This window comes from Sus scrofa, chromosome 3 (assembly GCF_054392235.1).
Source record: "Sus scrofa isolate SSC_HxYL_T2T_F1_AM1 chromosome 3, Sscrofa_HxYL_maternal_Yorkshire_Landrace_v2.0, whole genome shotgun sequence".
Lineage (NCBI taxonomy): Eukaryota > Metazoa > Chordata > Mammalia > Artiodactyla > Suidae > Sus > Sus scrofa.
This window is the reverse complement of record NC_139385.1, coordinates 87,491,581-87,514,039: the sequence shown is the minus strand read 5'-3', so window position 1 is coordinate 87,514,039 and position 22,459 is coordinate 87,491,581. Positions and strand designations below refer to the sequence as shown.

At 43.2% G+C, this 22,459-nt stretch overlaps 2 long non-coding RNA genes across 3 annotated transcripts; both read left to right on the top strand.

The window, feature by feature from the left end:
* The first annotated feature begins 336 nt into the window (after positions 1-336).
* LOC146404756 (uncharacterized) lies at positions 337-4,553 on the top strand. Its single transcript, XR_014839717.1, has 3 exons — positions 337-439; positions 1,039-1,226; positions 4,002-4,553. It is a non-coding gene; the product is annotated as an uncharacterized LOC146404756 (long non-coding RNA).
* A 2,782-nt stretch (positions 4,554-7,335) lies between these two features.
* Positions 7,336-21,623, top strand: LOC146404755 (uncharacterized). 2 transcript variants are annotated; one of them, XR_014839716.1, is made up of 4 exons: positions 7,336-7,580; positions 10,669-10,803; positions 16,275-16,341; positions 21,308-21,401. It is a non-coding gene; the product is annotated as an uncharacterized LOC146404755 (long non-coding RNA). The 2 variants fall into 2 exon arrangements; XR_014839715.1 differs by lacking the exon at positions 7,336-7,580 and adding an exon at positions 8,252-8,878 and having other exon boundaries at positions 21,308-21,623.
* Positions 21,624-22,459: the final 836 nt, after the last annotated feature.

Sequence of the window (22,459 nt, the reverse complement as noted above, 5' to 3'; positions counted from 1 at the left end):
AGGAGGCCCAAGATTGTGAACTCCAGGTACTTATACACATAGCAGCAGAGGGAAGGGTGGCCCCATTTCGAAAGAGGGGATGGGTGGGAACAAGGTGATATGTAGTTAGAATCATTTTACTCTAACTTTTTTGTTTAGAAGGAGCTTTATCTGACTGAAACGTATGACAAACATAACTGATACATAAGCAATAGCAGAATTGCAAGCATGAGCAGTGATAATCATAATGGATAGTATTTATTGATTTTCTCCTCTCTGTCTTGCCAAGGGCCTTAAGTGTCTTCATTTGACCCTTATAACAGCACTTTCCGTTGGTTTCTTATTCCCATTTTACAGGTATGAAAGCTGAAATTCAAATCAGTAAAGTAATTTATATAAAGTCATCAGTGATATAGCTGGGATCCTGTCACATTTGGAATCAAAATTATGAACAGAATGAGTCAGTGCACATTTGACTTTTTCTGCAAAGAGACACTCCATATTTTTTTGATAACTCTGCCTGATACTTCTGTGCAGGATTACATCCATCTGCACTGATGGTAATTGTTTATGAAACAATTAGGATTAGAACAATTTATTTTGAATCGGCGAAGAAAAATTGTGGAACACTGGATGCTTTCTCTCCATGATAAATACCTTTTGACAGTGCCATTCCACTTGTGAAATGCCTTTAGTAAACTCCCTTTCTTCCTCTTTAACTGGTATGGAGAAGCAAGGAGCTGCTCAGATAACGCCTCCTCTTTTGACTGGATATAAAAAAGATGGGCTGGGGAATGTCAGATTCTTTGGTAGAAGAAAATCTTACGTTTTGGTCTGTCGTGATGTCTAATCTTGGGGCAGTAGAAACTTTAACCATTAAGATAATATCACCATAACATTGTATTACAACTCTGTTTTTCACTTAAGCAAAATATTTTGATTTAATAAACTTTTAATCCTTTTAGGAAGGAGAGAGTCTTATAATGCTCAACAGAACCATGAGATTCTTTTCCTGTCCTTAATTTATTATTTTTTTGGCCAACAATGCTCTCATCTGAGTCACCAGGCCAGGGTGTGCTGCTCATCTGGTCTTTCCGCCGTGGACTGAAGCTCAGCATTTTGTGCAGCCGTTATCTTTCAGCTCTCACTGGAGTCAGCAATCTCACACAGCTTGATCTCCCCTTTAATTGGGAATTTGTCTTCTTCCTTGGCTGCTGGCTGCCTTCAGGAAGGAATGCACATTCTCAGTGAGTAAATGGAACTAACTCCCCAACCCTCACCCTCTTCCCACCCCAGCAATCATTAGTCAGAACATCTGTTCACCCCACGTTCAGAACATGATGGAGCTCACACTGGGATATTGGTGAGGGTCTTTTCAACATCGCTTAATTACTAGACTGAAAGCTCCTCTAAAGAAAGAACTGTGTCCTAAACTCAACTGTAATTCCAAACATGAGCATAAGTCCTGGTGCCTATTATGGCCAAAGATGTATTTCTTCAATTATATTGAATATTTACATCTGAGACATTAACTCAGGATGGTTGATAGAAGAAGGGAACCAGAAAGTCATATTTTGTCATAGAGATTTATGTTATGACTTATCCTCCACTGGAATAGAACCATGTCAATGACATCATTCTTTTTTTTTGGGGGGTGTCTTTTAGGGCTGCACCTGTTACATACAGAGGTTTCCAAGCTAGGGGTTGAATCAGAGCTACTGCCTCTGGCGTACACCACAGCCACAGCAACACCAGACCTGAGCTGCATCTGCAACCTTACAGCAATGCTGGATCCTTTAACCCACAGAGCAAGACCAGGGATGGAACCTACATCCTCATGGATGCTAGTTGGGTTCATTACTGCTGAGCCACGACAGGAACTCCTAATGACATTATTCTTATTACATCATTCTCTTTGCACATTTGTCTTTTTAAATCTCAGAGGCAGTAGTAAGAGTTAGGCTCTTGAACTGGACAGATTTCAGCTGGATCCCAACATTGCTGCTTCTCAGCTTGGTACCTTCGGGCAAGTTACTTAAAACATTCCAAGCCTCCGTGCGAGATTGTTGTCATCCCTAAAATGGAGCTAAATAATCACAACTACCTAAGTGTAGAACTTTGTACTTTGAGATACAATTTATAAGGTATATGTAGTAAAATGCTCAGTGAATGGTGGCTCTAATGACCTTACAACCAGTAGAAAAACTGATATTTGTACCTCAGTGAAGCCAACTTTTCCATTCAGTTTCAAAGAGAGAGAATTTTGTACCATCTAAGATTGTTATTCAGAAAAATAAGTATTTGCTTTACTTACATGTGTGACAATAGATATTCAGTGATGGCTGCAATAGCAGGATGAACTGTAGCATAAAATCAATTTTTCATCCTAGCACCCACTTCAACAAATATTTTGAATTGACCATGTGAAGTGAGTTTTCAAACCAGTTTCTCTCTATACCAGTAGACATGTATACTTGGAGATATACATGTCTCCTAGTGTGTATCAGTTGACTATTGCTCTATAACAAACTATTCCAGCATATACTCATTTGACATAAAGTCATTTCTTCTCTCCCACAAAATTATGGGTAGTGGGGTGGGATTTGACTAATCTAGGCTGGGCTCGGTGAAGTGATTCTGATTCAAGCTGTGGGTCGGCTAGGCCCAGTTCCTCATTGTAGGCTGAGTTCAGGTCTGCTGTCTATGCGATCATTCATTCTAGGCACAAGCTCTTCTCACGTTTATGAAAGACAGAGGCGCAGAGAGGAAAGTTCATCTGTACAAGCAAATGTTAAGCCTTTGTTTATATCATAGATGCTGAGGTCCTGTTGGCAAAGCAAGTCACATAATTGAGACTAAAGTCAGGACAATATATTTCTCCTATGGATATGGGCCATTATTGGGAGTAAATATTTTTGAAAAATAATCAATCTACCATTAAGCATAACAGCAGGATGAATTCTAAATTGAAGCCAGGGGCTCTGTGAATAATTTCTTTACCAGTGACTCACATAGCAATAGTGACTGATAAAGGGATTCACATTTCCAAGGGTACGTCTTCAACCAACCTCACACCACTAAGTGCTCAGAATTTAGAATGTTCAGTTCAGTATGTCTAAGAGGCAGGTATGCAACAGAGCTTTAAAAATACAGCACTTAGGAAAATAGACTGAAGTGACTCCTAGGGGATATAGCTAAAGAGATTGCTATTACTTCTGGCAATACAGTTTATGCTTCCTGTAGGAATACTATTTGGGGCCTTTTTTTTTTTTTTTTTTTAGAAAGAAAAACTAGGTTGTGCTTGGGCTGGGTTTAAGGATTTGGCTTCTGGAATATCAGATAAGGTTTTGTATATTTGGCTTAGGAAAAACTTTAATTTGTGGAGAGTTTCAGTCTTAAAGTTAAGAGAAAAAAGAAAACATTAACACATTCTAGACGAGATTTCTAAGTGTGTGTATTGGGGATGGGTGAGTGGGGGAGGGTGATGTTTTAACTTACACTCTTGTTTACTTTCAGCAAAGCATTATAAAGAAATACAGTCTTGGGAATTCCCTTTGTGGCTCAGCGGTAACGAACCCAACTAGTATCCATGAGGACACAGGTTCAATCCCTGGCCCCGCTCCGTGGGTTAAGGATCCAGTGTTGCTGTGAGGGGCTGTGTAGTTCCAGTTGCTGCTTGGATATGGTGTTGCTGTGGCTGGGGTGTAGGCTGGCAGTTGCAGCTCCGATTCTACCCGTAGTGAAGGAACTTCCATGTGGGGGAGGGATGGCCTTAAAAAGAATAAAAAGAAAAAGTACAGTCTTGATGTCCACTGTTGGCCTTAGCATAGCCATTCAAAAAAATATGGTGACCAAAAACAGATTCTTTAGACCTTTACCACCATTATGGAAAGGGATGTATTTGGATAAGGAATTTGTGGGGGTTTTGTTTTGTTTTGTTTTGTTTTTGAGAGTGCAATTGTATTAAACTGAACACTCATAGAGTTTGGTTTTCCCTTCATCCTTCCCACTTCCATCTCAAGGTAAGCAAGCTGAAAGTTCCTCACCTTCCATACTTCGGAAAAAACAAACATCTTAATTTAAAGCATGGTTCCCAAACTTAGCTGCACGATGGACTCATCTGGAGGAATCTGGAGCAACTTTGAAGATACTGTTATCTGGGCTCCTTGTTAGAGAGGCTGATTGAACTGGTCTGGGCATCAGCATACTTAAACCTCCCCTGAAAATCATTGTGCAGCCAAGGTGGCAGATGTAATATATTACATTACAGATGAGGTCGTGCTGGGGCAGAGTGTGCCTCTAACGCAATATGAGGAGTGACCTTATAAGAAGTCAGCCGTGTGAAGACAGAGACACACAGGAAGACTCCATGTGAGGTGGTAGTAGAGCTTGGAGTGATGCATCTATAAGCCAAGGAATGCCAAGGATTTCCAGCTGTCCCAAGATGCTGGGAGAGAGACTTGACCAGACATTTTCTCAGGGCTCCTCAGAAGGAACCCCTTCTGGCAATACCTTGGACTCAGATGTCTAGTCTCCAGAACTGTGAGATAATACATTTCTGTTCTTTAAAGCCATCTGGTTGTTGGTACTTTATTATGTCAGCTCTCAGAAAGTAACACACTTAGAATATATTGACCAAAAATCCTCGTAAGTATTTTAAGAAACTTTGACACATTGACACTGTTTTTAAGTGGTGTAATCTAGCAATATGATGCTTTCCTTAGGAGATCTAAGGAGACATTTGAGGTCTGAGGAGGGTGCTGGGAGTCAGGGAAAGAAATACCTCTTGCTTTTGGAAGACCTCTCATGACCAGGAGAAACATGAGTATCTCCGCAGAAATAATGGGTCCAAGAAAATGCTTGGCAGACTGGGAAGGGCCACTGGGCTTTCAGAGTGAAAGGCTAAGGGCTTGAAGAAAGACACCGAGAGCTTAAGGGAAACCAGAGAGGCCTTCGGCTAATTTTTGCTGGTTTATTTATTTTTTTCCCCATTTGTTTATTCGCTACAAGTCAGATTTTGGAGCAATTAGTGAAATATCATGCAAATATTCCCAGTGTGACTACACATGAATAACTTTAATTCTGCTGAACATTTGTCTTGTTGCTACAAAATACATCTGCTATTTGCATTGACTTAATCTGGGACGATATCGTGAATGCAACCCACAGACTTCCAGAGACATTTCGGAAGCCACTTCCCATTTTTATTGGACACTCTTGACTAGCAAAATCTGCTTTCCTGATCACATGATCCCACCCCGGGAGCCACCTCTTTTCCCAGGGCTGTTTCAGACAATAGAAAAAGAAGCATAATGGAGCATGAGAGAAGGGAAGTGTTAGCAGAGCAGGAGGGATGCTTATCAGTAACAGAAGCAAGCAGCGAAATAAATAATTGAAGGCAATCTTGTAACACATGGATATGCATTCTGGGTATTGGAGAGATGGACAGAAATGCATTGAACTCTTGACATGTGCAAAATAAGGTGTTAGGCACTTCACATAATTCACGTTGTGGAAATCTTATGACCCCCCCCCACCCCCCAGAGGGTAGATTTTAGGGAGGCAGATCATTTGTCCCATGTTATACAGAGAATAAGGAGCAAATGTTTATTTTATTTGGCACTTACCTGATGCCAGACTCTGTTTTAATTCCTGCATGTAAAGAGATAAATAAAAAAAAAAAAAAGAAGAAAGGCCACTGTGTTTAGAGAGTTTAGTTCTCAATGAAAGACTCAGACCTGTGACAGTAAACAAAGAAAGAAGGCACAGACAAGTCGGGAGGAAAGTCATGCAGAAGTAAGACTGTGTGATATGATAACAAGGCCTGGGAAGGTGACTTCATCAGGCAATGTGATCATGGAAGGCCTCTTGGGGATGTGACAGTCCCTGAGACTTGACTGCTGAGAAGTCACTTAAGCAAAGAAGAACATTCCGGGGAGTGAGAAGACCAGATGCTACTGGTCAGGACCAAGAGAAGTAAGAGATGCCATTGGATGCTTTCAAGCAAGGAAGGATGGGCATTGTTACCATTTTTAGAAGAGTGCTTTGGGTGCCATGTCAAGAAGAGCTGGTACAGGGGATCTCTTTTATTTTATTTTTATTTATGTATTTACTTTGTATTTAGGGCCATTAGTGTGGGGTATGGAAGTTTCTGGGCTAGGGGTTGAAGCGGAATTATAGCTGCCGGGCTACACCATAGCCACAGGAACGTGGGATGCGAGTTGTATCTGCAGCCTACACCACAGCTCACAGCGTTGTGAGGGAGGCCAGGGATGGAACCCACATCCTCATGGATACTAATCATGTTCATTTCCACTGCATCACAAGGGGAACTCCAGAAATGCGCATTTCTATCTGGAGGTGGTTGGTGTCATCCAGATGACAGCTGGTGGTGCTTTAGTCCAGGGCGGAGGCCAAGGAGACAGAGAGGAGTGGGGGTAGAAGGAGATGCATTTGGAAGCAGGACTGCTAGGGCTTGCTGGTAGTCAGGTTGGGGAGAGGGGTAGAATTAATGTAAGTGTGAATGATGACTGTAACTTTTTTTTTTTTTTTTTGCTTTAGCAGTTGGTTGATTATGATGGCATATACTGAGATGGAGTAGTCTGGGAAGGAGTGAGTTTGGGAGTTTTAATTCCAAAATTTTTTTTGGCTGCATTTGTGGCATATGGAGTTCCCGGACCAGGTATTGAACTGGTGCCACAGTGCACCACAGGGGGATGTCTGGCATTTAGTTTGAAAAGCCTGTGAGGTATTCAGGTGATGGTGGCAGATCCTTCATTCGGAAGGAAGTTCCCTGGGATCGAGGCCCGCCTCCACCACTTGCCGGCTGTGTTACTATGGACCCGCCCCTAAAGCTCTCTGTAGAGTAAGAAAAAAAAAAAGGCCTCTTTTGACCCATTCTGTTGGTAACATGTAACAAACAAACATGTCTGGCTTACTGAGTTGTGAACATACATGTTACTATTCAAGTGGATATGGCCAGTATTTCAACCCGTGCTCATTAGGAATACGTCTCAAGGAAAGGATAAAGTTAAGTGCTAATGACCTAAGCCTGTCACTTATCAGTGAGTTCCCTACTGGTTTTCTGCTTCCCAGACTTTCTGGGGCTAAGCCCTAGGTAAACTCACTAAACTCCGAAGAGCATGCCACTCCCTTGGCCAGAACCTGCGTCACCTCCATATTGCCCATGACCTATAACCTAGAAGGTCCGAATCCCTTAACTTTGCACTTAGTGAATGACCTCCATGAGCTGACCCCAAACTCTGTTTTCCGTCTTTTCTTCTCATATTACTTTCCTTTGCCCCTATTGTGTTTCACTTTATAATGTGAATGTGGCATCTACTACCTGGAGGTCAGGATCCGCCAATCAATTGACCGTGACATGCTGATGCAAGCCAGTGCCAGCGCCCAAGAAGAAGATGGAAGCCTCCTCTTCCAAGAAGCCTTCCTGAAGACACTCGCTCCGGTGGAGATCATCACTGCACACCTTCTCAGTGCTCAGACCTATGCAAGTGATCCCACCAGTGGAATTGTGGGGAGGAGGAGCCCTGCTTCTCAGCCTTGGGCTGCGCCTTGAACTCCAGTGGGCATCTAGCTACTGAGTAGGTGATCTGTAGGTCTCCCAGGGTAGCTATGGCCAGAAGGATACATTCACCCACTTCCTCTGCCCCCTGTCTTCACCCCAGGTCTTGTCTCCACTGGTTTAACCCAAAGCAGTAAAACTGGTCTTGTCATTCGAAACAAAACAAGACCAAATCTCTCAAATCCTTAGAGTCATTCTTTAACTCATTTATATCACAGATGCCTGCTAGGTGCTAGCACTGTGCTAAAAGTTGGGGCAAATAAATCTGACTCATCTCTCTATCATTTCTGCTCTTGAGATGTTCTCAATCTAATGGCAAAAACATATGTAAAATGCACTTTCTAATCCAACATATCCTAACACAAGTATTGCTGATGCAAGATGAGAAGCACTCGCAGGAAGAAGGGCCTGGGGCAAAGACAACAGAGAGCCCCCTGGCAAGTTGAAAGCATGCGTGGGGTAAAGGAAGGATGAAGGGTTTTCCAGTGGATTTATCAGCCTTCACAGTGTCAGGGAGCCATGATGTTTATGTCACATCCGGGGGAATCCTGGCTTCATTCTCCTGTCTTCATATGAATCTCTTACCTAGTTGTATAACCTTGTCTTTACTTACTGCCGAACCCCCAGTGACCCCACTGCAACCCAAGTTCTTCTAGGTTCACAGAGGGATAGTGAGGGAAGGCATGGACTTTGGAGCCAGGTTAAAATAAGCTTTGATCTTGGCCCCAACCAATGAATGTTTTGCTTAAACTGGGGCGTGTTCTTTATCCTCTCTGAGACTTGGTTTCCTTATTTATAAAAAGGGGATAATGAAAGAACCCACTTTATCCTGGGATTGGGAGAATTGAATGGGCAGCACATGGAAGTCACTTTGTACAGTATTTTCCTGGTAAACTGTTCCTTTACATATTTCTTTTCCCCTCTGCCTCCCAAGTTCAGCGCACTCCCTGGGTGCAGCCTGCACTGTGATGCAGTTGTCCAGTGAGTGAGTAGATGAATACATATGTCTGACATTGTTTGTTTCCTGACTTCCTAGTCTCCATCGATGGCTAAGGTTTTAATTCCATTTCAGTAAATGATAAACGACAGAAATATAGTTTCCTGATTTCAAAACATTTCAATTAAATTATTATTATTAACCTCTAAATCCTTATCCCTGGAAAATGTCCACGTTGAAGTTCATTTCTGGCCCCAGAAGACAGCAATTTGTCAGCTTTTGGAAGATTATGATTCAGCAGGGTTCAAGACCATTTTGAGACACAGGTTCCTTTGAGGCTTCCATCCAAAGATGGCACATCGAAGGCCTTGTTAACACAGGTATTAATATTCATAATACATCCCTCAGTCTCTTCTGTATCTCAGACTCATTCCTCTTCTGTGGTGCTGGGATCTGTATCACTTTATCAGCTGGACCCCAAAGGGACTGTGCTGATAATTCACAAAACAAATAAATCTGCTCGCTGGACCCTCTCCCCCTATTAGCCTCCCAGTTTATTCAGGATCCCTTTTCTTTTTTTCCTCCACTCTGGTTTCTCAATGCAATGCCATGTGATGGAACCACCAGGCCTGAGCATCAGAGCAGAGCCACTGATACAGTCTCTGGGAGAAAGGGTCCCACCTGGGGCCAGCTCTGCGTAGGCGCATAGCAGGCCAGGGGAGGATGCTGGCCACCGCCCCCAAGCACTGCACAAAGTCTTTGCCATTTAATAAAAGAATCACTTGGGTTTATTTCTTTTTTCTTTCTTCCTTTCTTTTTTTCTTTTTAGGGCCGCACCTGCAGCATATGAAAGTTCCCAGGCTAGGGGTAGATTCAGAGCTGTAGCTGTCAGCCTACACCACAGCCACAGCAACATAGGCTCTGAGCTGGGTCTGCAACTATGTCATGGAAACACCGGATCCTTAACCCACTGAGTGAAGCCAGTGATCAAACCTGCATCCTCATGGAAACTATGTTGGGTTCTTAACCTACTGAGCCACACTGGGAACTCTTGGGTTTATTTCTTATTCTACGATGTTATAAACATCTGTTCATTGTACTGAACTGGAATGGTTGGGGTTTATTGGCAAAAAACACCAAACAAATAAAAGTAGAACAGAAGGCTTGACTGGATGCCTAATTGGAGACACCAATAGACATTTTAGAAACTATCTGATTTCACTAGTTGATTGATTTTTTTTTTTCCTATTACTGAGGGGATTTTTGGGTTGGGGGGGTCACATAAAATGAGTTGATAGCTATGTGAAAAATTATATATAAACTCAGCTCTGTGTCTTTCCTTGTGATATTTTTGAACCACATATTGACTTTTCCTGTTAAATTTTCTGCTTACTAAGTGCAGAAGTGGCTTATTATTTATATCTTCAATCAAATCAGTTGTAGGTGTGGGCTTGCTTTATGTTTGGCATTTGAGACCCTCACTGTCCCTTTCCAGTCCTCGAGCATCTGAAAAGCATTGAGCTCTCTTGACTAGATTGCTTTCTCACAATTCGAATCACATCACATTTGCATAAGATCTCGGGTCCTCACTTTGAACTCCCTTTTAATCTCCCTCCCCAGGAATTCTTTTTTACACTTCTTATCACAGCTGAGGAGCTGAGGAAAGACAAAGTGCAGCCTTTCCTTTGAGACTGCCTGCTTGAGAAATTAAAAAAAAAAAAATAGTTCCACACTAGGTGTTCTACAAATCAGGCTGCCCGCTTTCAGTAAGACCCAAGGAGGGGTGTGTGTGTGTGTATGTGTGCGTGTGCGTGTGTCTGTGTGTTTGTGTGTATAGGAACTGAATTCTACTCTGCTTCTTTCTTCTTAGAGAAGACAAGAAATACCACATCTTGGTTTTCCATAAAGCTGACAAAACTGATCATAATCCATGACTTTGAACTTTAAAATCCACAAGCCGCCCCCCTAACAGAGCTCACGACCACATGAAGAGGCAGGTGTGCTGGATAGGATCAATTACAAGAACGAACAGGACTTCTGGAGTGCAATCCTAAACGCAATTTTATTTTTGTCCTGACTTCTCCCTTAAAATCTGCTCAATGAGAAAAGTTTTTTTCCCCTCCCATTGGATGCAAATTCAGAGTCCTCTGGCCTTTCTGCTTCCTTTCAGATGATAAATGTCCAATGGCTGGCTTCAGGAAAAAATATGTGTGAGCACATTAAGGACCAGAAAATATGTGAGCACAGCCTCGCATAAGAAGTCAGGATGGCCAGTCCAAATCAACTGTTTGATGTTCATGCTCAGGTAAGTTTTCACCTCCACCTCCAGCCTGCCCACCTTCTTTCTTCCTTGTGCCCCTTGACCTCTTCTCTAGCTGTCATCTCAGGCCCCTCTAGGGTTGTAGAGAGAAGTCAGAGAAACAGAAGAGCTCCTTCACAACCAGTGCTCTTGTGAGCTGGCTCTGCTTTCTCTGGGCTGGAGTATCTAGAAGATGATTAAAGACCACTCTGTCTCCTGTGGGGAAAATGCAGGGTTGTGTGGACATCACCTGCTGGACCACCCATCCGCCCTTCTCTTGACATTAGTGATGTTTCTTTCTTGACCTGCCCTCTTGATGCCTACCCCGTAGCTCCACCTCCTCCCCACCGCGTCTTAGAGCTAGGGCACCCTTACATCATCAAGTCAAGGCCTTTCTGGGACACGATTCTTCTTTAGAATTTGGACAGCTGGTACCAAAATAACCTTCCACAATTTCAACTCTCTTCATTCCTTCACATTCCCCTTGTGGGAAAGATGTCTGTTGACTTAGGGAACCTGTTCTTCGTTAGTTCTTTTGAAAATTTGCAGCTGGAACATCATTGTTGGCATTTCCTAGGTACTGAGTTGTTGGGCATTTTAAACTTCTGTTTGATCATCCTGCTACATGTGTTATAGCGATGATTCAGATCATAAGAGTTTATCCCCTGTTATGTGTATGCTATGCAGTGCTTAGGACTCTGAGAGAAGCTGAGAGTTGTAAGCCTTCTCTGCACGTGGGTGGCAGTCTTAAGGAGGCTTTAGAGAGGAGGGCCTTCTTCCCCTCCTCTAAAGGCTAAAGGATGGAGAAATTTTGCACCAAGATTGAGAGCAGAAAAGAGTATGTTGTTAAGAGGATGTTGTGCATAAATAAAGCTACAAGGGGAGCTAGACCTTGTGTGTGGACATGAGAAGGCAGAGTGGCCTCCTGTGGGGGTAGGAGTCCAAGAAGACCTATAATGACTCATCCCTTATATAACCCCGTCCCTTTTAGTGTGACTGGGACTGTGATATGATGGACTTTCACTTCAGTGATCACATTATATTACAGGCAAAGGTCCAGGGAGTTTTGCAGATGTAATTAGGGTCCCTAATCAGCTGACTTTGAGTTAAACTAGAGGAAGATTCTTCTGGGTGGCCCTGACTTAATTAGGTGGGCCTTTGGAAGAGACAGACTTTCCTGCTGCTCTGGAAGAAACCATGCATTGTGAACTGGCCCCGGGAAAAGAGTGGCCTTTAGGAGCTGAGGGTCTCAGTCCTACAGCTACAAAAAGTGGAATTCTGTCGACTTGGATGAGCTTGGAGGAGGACCTCAATCCGCAGATAAGACCACAGCCTTGACCACTGCCAACACCACTTGAGGTCACAAGCTGCTAAATGTGTGGTAATTTGTTACACAGCACATAGAAAATGAATACACCTCCTCGCATTAGACCATCTCATGTTGCAGTATGTTGAGAGACAAGGGGACGAAAGTTGGTGGGAGACCTAATTAGGGAGAATTTAAGATGCCAGATTTGAGGGAAGTGTACTATGCTGAATAGCTCCAGATATACTGTGCAAAGAGCAGGTCCGTATTGTTCATGTTCCATACTCTTTACAGATGGATTGGGGGCGGGGCGTGTGCTGCTCTGCATTGTCCTGACCTCAGGACCCAGGCTAATGAAAACCTCTTCTGTAATGTTGCCAATGGCAATGACAGAATACAAGCAGAAGAATACAATACATTGCATAAAGGTGTTTACCTCTTCGGCCCCCAGGTGCCCCTCTTCACTCTTTACTCACATTTCATTGGCCAAAGCAAATTCCGTGGACTAACTTCAAGGGTAGAAAGAATGACCTAGAACTATTTGTTGAATTTTATCAGTCAGTGTTTAATAGCCATTTTTGATTCTAAAACAAGAAGGGGACGGCATGAGAGCCAGGCTCTTGGTTTAGACCCATGCCCCTTCCTTCTCATCCCAGATTCTGAAAAGGTGTGTAATTGTTCACAGCAAGCACATGGCTCAAGTTGTAGTGGATATTTCACACTACACAGAATTGTTGATGACATTTAAAAAAAAACAAGTGTCTTTTTTGGTATTAATGCTTTCTACCCTGGTGTTCTCGATGGATATAAAATGCATTTTGAGCCTTTATCTATGGTCGGAATTTCCATTTTCCTGCCTCTGCTAGGCCTTCATACACTCCTTTCCATCTCTCCTGAGACTCAGTCTGTTAGTGAATTCAGAGTCAGGCAAGGAGGACTCACCAGGTTTTCGGAGAGAGATGCTGGGAAAAATTTCGAGAGGTATTTTAAGTTGTTAGGTTAAGCCTCAGAAAAGAGGGGAAGTATGAGTGCTAGAAAGCTTTCCCCCCACAAAAGCTGATTGTACTCATGCCAGCTAGTCATAAAGTTACTCCAGTTTTAACATTCTCAGGGCACTTTCAAATCTATTACAGCTGATGTAGGAAGGACAATGGTTATTAGTCCCCTTGTGATAAGTGAAAAAGTGAGGGATAGAGAAAGTTTGACTTGCTTCTCTCCTTTTCCTTCCTCTCCCAACAAAATGATCTCTTAGGAAAGAATATGCAGGTATTTTACTTCTTCAAGGATTATCTACAGTTTAAGCTTCAAAGGAAAAAGGAATCTATGTCCCCTAGGAAAATGATTTCAGGCATCCGCAAAGTTGGGGTAGAGACTGGTGTGGGGTGGTAGAGTTACAGACGGCAAATGCCATCCTGTCAATCACTGTGGAAACCAGACACGGAGGAGGCAGGTGGAAGATGAGGGAGCACGTGGAGTGTAAGAAGCTGCGAGGAAGAAGAAGCACACACAGTAGCTGAGCACAAGAAGCTAGAGAAATAGAAGAAGAAATAGGAGATAAGGCCTATGGGACTCAAAGAAGAGGGTGCCCAAGGAGAAGGAAGGGTAAAGTGTCAAACTCCATAGAAAAGGCAGCTGAAAGGAAGAGGGAAAGAGTTGTCAGATCCCGGAACTATATTCAGTCTCCTGTGATAAACCATAATGGAAAAGAATATGGAAAAGATTGTAGGAGTTCCTGTTGTGGCTCAGTGGTAACAAACCAGACTTGTATCTGTGAGGATGCAGGTTCAATCCCTGGCCTCGCTCAGTGGGTTAAGGATCTGACATTCCATGAGCTGCGGTGTAGGTTGCAGACGCGCCTCAAATCTGGCATTGCCATGCCCGTGGTGTAGGTCAGCAACTGCAGCTCTAAATTGACCCCTAGCCTGGAAACTTCTATACGCTGCAGGTGTGGCCCTAAAAAGCCAAAAAAAAAAAAAAGTATATAGATGTATAACTGGGATTTTTTTTTGTCACACCTGCAACATGCAGAAGTTCTGGGGCCAGGTATAGAACCCCTGACACAGCAGTGACAACACAGGATCCTTAACCCACTGCACCACCAGGGAACTCCCTATATATATATAAAACTGAATCGCTTTGTTGTAAAGCTGAAACTGACACTATATTGCAAGTCAACTATGCTTCAATAAAATAAATGAAAAAAGAGAGTTTTGTGGATGCAGTAATTCTAGGCTCTTACGGACCAGAGGACCCTGTTATTAGTGGGGGAATAGAAGCCAGATTTTCATGAAACAGTCTGGTTTCCAAGAAGCTATGGAGGGAATGGTGAGCAGGGTGATACCTACTGTAAGGGATCCAAGCTCAGGGAATTTAAACAATTGTTACAAAGGAAGAGATTTGTATCCTAAGTAGATTTGTATTATATTTAAAGGGGCAAGTGCTTGCAAAGAGAGACAGGTTCATGGTGCAGGTGAGAGAAGGTGCTTTTGCTCAGCAAGAAGCCTGCAGAGGCTGCATCTCCAGTGGAAACACTGGTTTCCTCCAATGGGGGAGAAATCTCCTCCTTGAAGCAAGGTGAGGGGAGGGAGGCAGGGGGAGGAGGAGGGGGAGGGGGGACAGGGGCTTCAGGGAGATGAGGGAGGTGCGGCTGGGGGCTGAGGTCCACTTCTGACTTGACTTTCTAACCTCACAAGAAATTGACCTCACAAGAAGGAAAGATGAAAACCCAGGTCACAAGTTTTGCCCCAAATGCCATTGTGCCCATTTGGGGTCAAGCCTGGTGGCATCTAGGGAGAGCTTTGCAGAGCACTGTCCTGTGTCTGGACAAGGCAGGAGGCAAAGAATGTCCCTTTGAGCCAGCTCTCCCTAGGCGTTCCCCAACACCCCCCCCCCCCCCCACACACACAGTCTGGAACGAAGTCCCATGTCCAAGGTAGGGGACAGAGGAAGGGTTGAGTCTCCCTGAGTCTGAATGGAGCTTGACTCTGAACATGGGGCCTGGCCCTGGGACTTCTGCGAGTGTGGTGGGGGACAGCCATCCAAAGTTTGGAATTGACCTGACTAATCGCGGGACACCTAAATCGTGAGAATACAAACAATCTTGAAGTGTCTTTTCACATTCTCATCTGTGAGAGAGACATTTTCCACCTCGCGAGGGTTTTACAGCTCAGGTTGAGTGCCTTTTTCTTTGTGAGAAATGTGTTTTATGTTGGGGGATTTGTCCTTTGTTCTGTTGAGGAGCGTCTCGTAAAAGACACTTGTTTTTTGGGGGAGCAGCTGCTATCCGTCGAAGTGGAGGAGGGGTTTTCATGGGCAGGGCTTAGGTTGATGTACCAATCTCTTTCTTCGCCAGGGTTTTTAAGGAATCTTCCATGATTGGCTGAGCATGAGGAATCTTCCCGAGACAGCTCTATAAAGAAAGAAAGACAATAAAGACAATCTAATAGGCAGCCAGTCGATGAAGATTTTTGTCTGGAATAAATTTAGCGCATCTCATAAAGTTTTTATAGATGCTACCTTTCAGATGCTTAGAATATTATCCAGCTCAACATTTCTCTCTTCCTGATTTTTCTCACCCTTGCCTGAAAAAAAAAAAAAAGTATTGTAGGATGTTCTTCTGTGTCTATTTTATGCTCGTAGCAGAGTTGATTAAATGGCTGATTTTTCTTTTTCCATTGCTTGGCATTCTTTTCCTGAGGGATTTAAGTAGGGTCTTCCACACAAATCTGACAATTAGTGGGTTTTGTCATGGAATGCAGGATGTGTATCTGTACTTGGCTTCAACATAGAAGCCTCAACAGGTCCTTCCTGAGCATAAGGTTTTGGGGCTTTGGGGCCAAAATAGAAGCAAAATAGAATTTAGGTAAAGATAAAATAACTGATCATGCCCACGTCATAGAACAGAAAGCAACCCCACACCCAGCCTGCAGCAACTACTTGCAAGTTATGTAAAAATTCACCTAACAGGTGAAAACCAAACCAAACCAAACCAAAAAGAGTTAGGAATTATATTATTCAGAATTCTACATACTGTTTCATGCTGGGTTCTTTGCAGCTATGACAAGTGTCTCTTTTTCTCCGGTCCTTCAATAAAATTCCCTCTCTGTCTTTCTGTCTGTCTCTTCTTTCCCCCCCCCACCCCTTCCTGCTCCCACTTGTGTGTTTGGGGAAGGAGTGCCTGAGAGTCCATGAGAAAGCAAGGTTCTGAGGCAGCGGCAGGGGAGCTGCATCTGTGCCAGGTAAAAATACATTCATATCTTTCCACATGGATGGTGCTTGATGAGCCTGCTTTAATGTCCCCTGGGCCCAGGGAGTCGTGTGACTCTATGGCGTATTTTATTATTTAATGGGAAAGAAAGTATATCGTTACAGTAAGGCACCCAATCCTGCCTGATACCCCCTTATTGGAAAAACATATTGTTTTCTGAAAAAAAAAAGTGTATCGTGTGGGGGAGAAGGGGCAAAAAGGATCTGCATCAAGAGAGAATCATCCTCTGAAAATCCTCCTCTTCCCTTAATCGTGGTAAGTCAATGTTCTGATTTTTGCTCAGGAGGCTCCCCTTTTGCAGAAGGAAAGGGCAGTGAAAAGAGAATTTGTTTTAATTGCTTCTTTCCCCCTTCCACAGAGAAAAGCCTCAATAGGGCACATGAAACAACACTTTTTTGTGTAGTGTTGCCAATGATTCTGTACCTCAATAAAAAGAAGTTGGGTATTGTAGGATCTGAGATTAATTTTGCTTATAACATATATACTGTATATGTAAAGTATAATATTATATAATATAAATATTTCAGAAAATGATCAAATAGGGGATACAAATCCTAAACCCGTGGCTGTGACTCCCTTTGCCTCCTGGCTTATGAGAAACACTGGCCATGGAGGAAGGCGGGGGTCCATGGAGAAAGGGGGCATCCCCGAGGACATGGTCTTGAGATGCCCTGGGCAGCCACACTGGGATGGGGTCCTGGAGACCAACCTCAGGTGCTCCTGATGCTCCTTGGTCTCAAGATGGGTGGGGATTGCCATACTTGGCATTTTATTTGTGGGAGGAGAGAGAGGTAACAAAAAACCCAAAAACCAAAAAACGAAAAAATCCCACATCAGTCTCACTCTGGAAGCCAGAAACTTTGAGCTTTCCTGCCAGGAACATCGCGTGCTCACAGGCATGTCCTTGGGCAGCTTCATCTGGCTCCATCCCTGTTCGTCTGGAAAACGAGGCGTTTTATCTCAGGCATGTGGCAGGTGTCAGGCAGCACAGGGAACGTGGCTGCTTTAAATCTGGATGTAAACAGGCTTTGCAAACTGCAGATGCTTATGAGGGAGTCCTTTCTGTGTGCCTGGCCCTGTACTACGCTCCAGGGAGGTATGGGTGAGAACCATACCCCTCAGTGGGCTGAGAGGCTAGTTGAAGCAGGAAGAAGCTTTGGTGGTGTCAGGTCCCTTGGCAGGGGCTGTCCTAGTCAGCCATGGGCAGAATGTTTGATTTACTACAGCAGCCCCCGAACTCCCTGAGGAATGCGTGGCTAGTGTGGGCAGCTGTACAAAGGACAACGAGTCACCAGATACCATTGTCTCTGAGGACCCACCCCCCGCCCCCGCTGCCCATATTTTAACATCTCTAACTCCCGGATGTCTCTGACAGTGAGGCATTGGTTATCTTTAAAATAGCAACTCTTTCTTGTTTTTGGTACACAAAATAATGATGCATCTTACCATCTATGAAGCCTTACATTGAATCAAATACTCTATGAGGGGAAAAATACCATGTCCTTGATCTCCAACACCACCATTAAGTTCAATGTCAAGAGAAGAATTTTATGTGAGTCATCAAAGCAATTCAGTCTGTTATTGAAATTGTTTTACAAAATTGGTCAGGGGAGATGTTTCGCATGGACCTCTCCATGCAGTTGACTTTAACTTTCAGAGCATCTACATGCTTTATTTTCCTTAAAAATTAGTTGTTTTCTATAATTTTATTTAAAATCTTATAAATGGGATCTTATCTGGGGGAGGATTGGTGCTGCCATGAGAGATTCAGTCAGACACATAGGGAAAACATTGGGTTTGCAGCTGGGAACTTAATCGTGACTGTTGCTTTCAACTCCAGGCTCTCTGTTCTTGGTCAACATTGAGCTGCTTCCAATTTTTTGAATGGACATGCCCCTCTTTCTTCTTTATGCCCATTCCGCTGTGCTTGAAGAGTCATAATAGAGACACTCTCTCTTGAGAGTCCAAAGGAGGCAGGAGTAGTCGGTGGAGGGAAATGAGAGAAAAAGGTTGTTCCAATCCTTATACTTTCTTTGAAGGGAAGAAATTGGATCTACTTGCCATTTAAAAATGCTCTTATGATTTTGTTGAGGACTACTGCCCTAGAGCCCTGATATATGGTGGCTACATTAGCATACTCCAGCGCCTGGTCTAATCTTCCATTATTACTGGCTTTGGGATTCCAGTCTTCTTCCTGCCATTTTTTCCCTTTTTTGGTGCCTTGATCCCTTGGCTGTGATCATTAACCAATTCGACCTCTATCTTGACTTTTTCCCTTCTCCTGCTTGGTCCAGCATGCAGATGCGTCCCTTGTCTGTCAGTTCCCTAACCCTACCCCCACCTGTCACAGTAAAATGGATTTCTTCTGTCTTCTGGCAGTTATGAGTCAGACAGGCTCTTTGTTCAAACCTGAGTTTGCTAGTTACCCCATCTAGTTAACATTTCCTCAGTTTGCAAATGAGAGCGTAATAATACTAATGCCTGCCTCATCCTGCTGGCATGCTGTTTAAATGGGCAGATGAATTTTAAGAGTTGAGCATAGCACCTGGTCAGCACATGGGAGCTATGCATCATCTTTTTACCAGTGGTAGTACCAGTTGTTGTGGTGGTAGTCATGCTAGTAATCTTTGGGAACACAGAGAAACTTGCCCATTACTCGAATTAGTTCATGATGACTTTGCTATGCTCTTCCAAACAACCAGCAGGACTTGTCCAAGATTTGCTAGAGAATTAGGTCCTAATGCCCTAAGGCACTGATTGCATGTAATGGTTTAACCTATTTCCTCTGCATTCTGGAACAGTGCTAGCTGTGTACCTTCCTTGGGAAAACTGAGAAAATAGTCACTGGACTCATTTTCTGTGGGGATTAAGTCTTTCAAGAAACCTCATTTGGGAAAAGCTGATAAAGAGTAGATTTCCATAATTCACATGGTGGCGTTTGTATTTGAAAGCCATTTGATTCGGAAGAATGAGTGTGACTCAAAGGGGAACACAGCTAATACATAAATTCCAAATATAGCATGCTTGTAAGGGATTCTGAAGACTCTATCTCCAAGAGGAATTTTGCTGTTGTTTAAAGTTATCCTCTGTAGACCTGATCCTGAAACCTATTTCCCAACTAATAATTTTCATTTTTACATTATTGAACCTGAACGCTGACCAAAGACTTTTCTTGCAGGTGGTGCTACCTAAGAATGTTGATGCATTTATTTTGGAAGCCATGGGGGAATGCCGTCTGGAATTTTAGCCCATCTCATTTTTGCTACACAATTCTTATTACAAAACTAAAATATGCTTTTGGTTGACATTCAAAAAGAAGAGAAGGCAAGAGCAGATGTCTGGAATAATGCAGCCACATCAAGCCTTCCCTTGCATTTGCTTGTCCAGGACAAGCAGAGTACTGGTACTGGTTGGAGACCTGGGTACCAGTACTGGTACTGGTTGGAGACACAGGGAAACTTCCAAATTCACTTGAACCGTGAAATTACAAAACCCCCAAATACCTAGAGAGTGATGGTTATTCTGAACTGTGGTTGGGACCTTTGGTTCAGAATCCCCCCTAGGCTGGAAGGAGAAGGTGGCTAGATGCTTCTTCTTGATGATATCTAGATGTAGATCCAACATATGAAGTCCAAAGGAGAGAGGTGGATGGATTGATTTCCCCAAACAAATCATGTAATTAAGAGAAAGAGAACTCACTAGAACTCTGAAGGGGCTTTTTGGCTAGAAGGCATTAGCTTTAGGAAATAGAAAGGCATTTTCAGTTGTCTTTTTGGAACTGCTGACATATGGTAGTTTTGGGGGCTTCTTGAAATGTTCTCTGACTGTATTATCTTGGGCTCATTTTGATTTAGGGCAGTGATAGGAAAAGTGAACATGAATGGGAGCTGTAATCATCAAAGCATCCTTCTTACATTCTCAGTATGCACCCCCCCCCATTTGGAACACCTACCCCCTGTGCCTCCCATCGAGAAGTAGACTAATTCAACACCAGGGTGACCGTGGGAGAGTGACACCTTAATTGTAGCTAGAAATTGGCACAGTCATTCTACAGTTGGCAATATTACATTTAGCCTCTTTCAATGGGCATTTATATTTAAGCTATTTAGCAAAATGAAATTTATTTTTATAGAAAGGTTAAGCTACCTAGACACTGGTATTAAAGGGATATTTTGCTTTTCCTGTAGAGATTTACCTTCACTTTAAAGATTAAACATGAAATAAGCCATGGAAAGAAGAAAGAAAAAGCCAAATCATAGATCAGAAGAATTCCACTTTCAACATCTTCTAATGAGCCTACAATTAGATAAGGATTGTCAACATAGCATCTGCCAAACACCAGACATTTTTTTCCCCCTAAGATTTGGTAGATAGAAGTAGGGATGTTAGGGGAAGAGAAAGTTGAAAAGGAAATTTTGTGCTAGAAAACCTAGCTCTTTGTGTGTTTCTGAACAAACTAAAGTAAATTGATAGTCCTCTGAACATCCAGGTGGGCTCCTGGCTGTCCCCTTCCAGTGTATTTTATTATTTTATTTTATTTTGTGCTTTTTAGGGCCACACCTGTGGCATATGGAAGTTCGCAGGCTAGGGGTGGAATTGGAGTTGCAGCAGCTGGCCTACACCACAGCCACAGCAACGCAGGATCCAAGCTGCATCTTTGAACTATGCTGCAGCTTGTGGCAATGCCAGATCCTTAACCCACTGAGCAGGGCCAGGGATGGAACTCACATCCTCACGGAGACTAGTCAGGTTTGTTACCTGCTGAGCCACAACAGGACCACCTTTCAGCGTATTTTAAATAGCTCAACTCATGGAAACAGGGCTGATGAAATGATTTTTGTTTTGTTTTGTTTTGTTTTTTCTTAATGCCTAGTAAACTTGCAATACAGGCTACAAGAGAAAGTGTTTTCTAACTCTTTTCAACTGTTTATTGCCAGGTATCACACACCCAATTGCTTCCTCAACTGCCACGTCCTCATCAAAGTAGTACCAACTACACAGACGCAGGAAACTTTATAATGAACAACACACCAGTGTTATGGAGCGTTCTGTGATTCACTGGCTTCAAAGCAGCTTCTTGAAGTCATGCTAAAATGGGGAAGCTTCATGCCTGCAATAAAGGAAAGTGCGTCCACGTCACCTAAGGAGAGCATTAAGGGGAGGGAGACAAAACTCAGGGAGAGAGAGTCTATCGATGATTTCAATCAAAAGCAGGAGCTCTGTGCTTCAATAAACCTTTTACGTGGACCTGCACATGTTGTGATGAGATATTCTGTTCATCCTATTCTGAGGTTCTGATCAAAGGGCCTGTCGTGATGGCTCTTTTGGTTTTAAAATACCCTCCTAAAGATCTTTCTTCTACATGTACTTAAACCCTGGGCGGGAGAGACCTTATACCACCAGCCTTATCCTGAGGGTATGACTAGAAATTCAGCCTCACAGTGAACCCTGAAAACTGTGCCAAGAGCATTTTGGGGGTTGCTAATGAGAACCATAAAATAACACTAAAGAAAGATCTGAATGAACATGCCAGATGACGGCATTTGTACTCCCTGAATTGGGTGGAAGATTTATGAATTGAGTTTCGGGCTGCCTTAGCATCTAGCCTCTCATAAAATTTGGCTGCTGCCCTGTTTAAATAAAATGGAAGATAAAAGTGGTTTCAAGAATGTGATGAAGCGATTGTTATTGAAATGCTAATTTCGATGTGGCAACTGCCTAAGAGATGGCCCTGCATGTGAAACATGCACCATGAAAACTCCTTTTCTCCAGTGTTGTGTGTGCGCGCGTGCATGCGTGCGTATGTGTATACACACACAAATGTTTTACTGTTTGACGAGCCTTTCTGTGAGTGTCCATCTTGGTATATTTCTACACAGTGGCTTTCTCTGTGGGACTGCTTTATCACACATTTTAAATTTTCATTTGTCAAACACATGAGCGCTCCTTTTCAAATCCCACTGCTTGCTTGACAAGATTTGGAACCTTCTAGAAAAGGTTCCCTGGCTCAGTGGCTCTGATCATGGCCCAGGTAATTTGCTTGACTAAAGGATTCACCTGAGGCCAGGGGAGGAAAGGGGATGGTCACT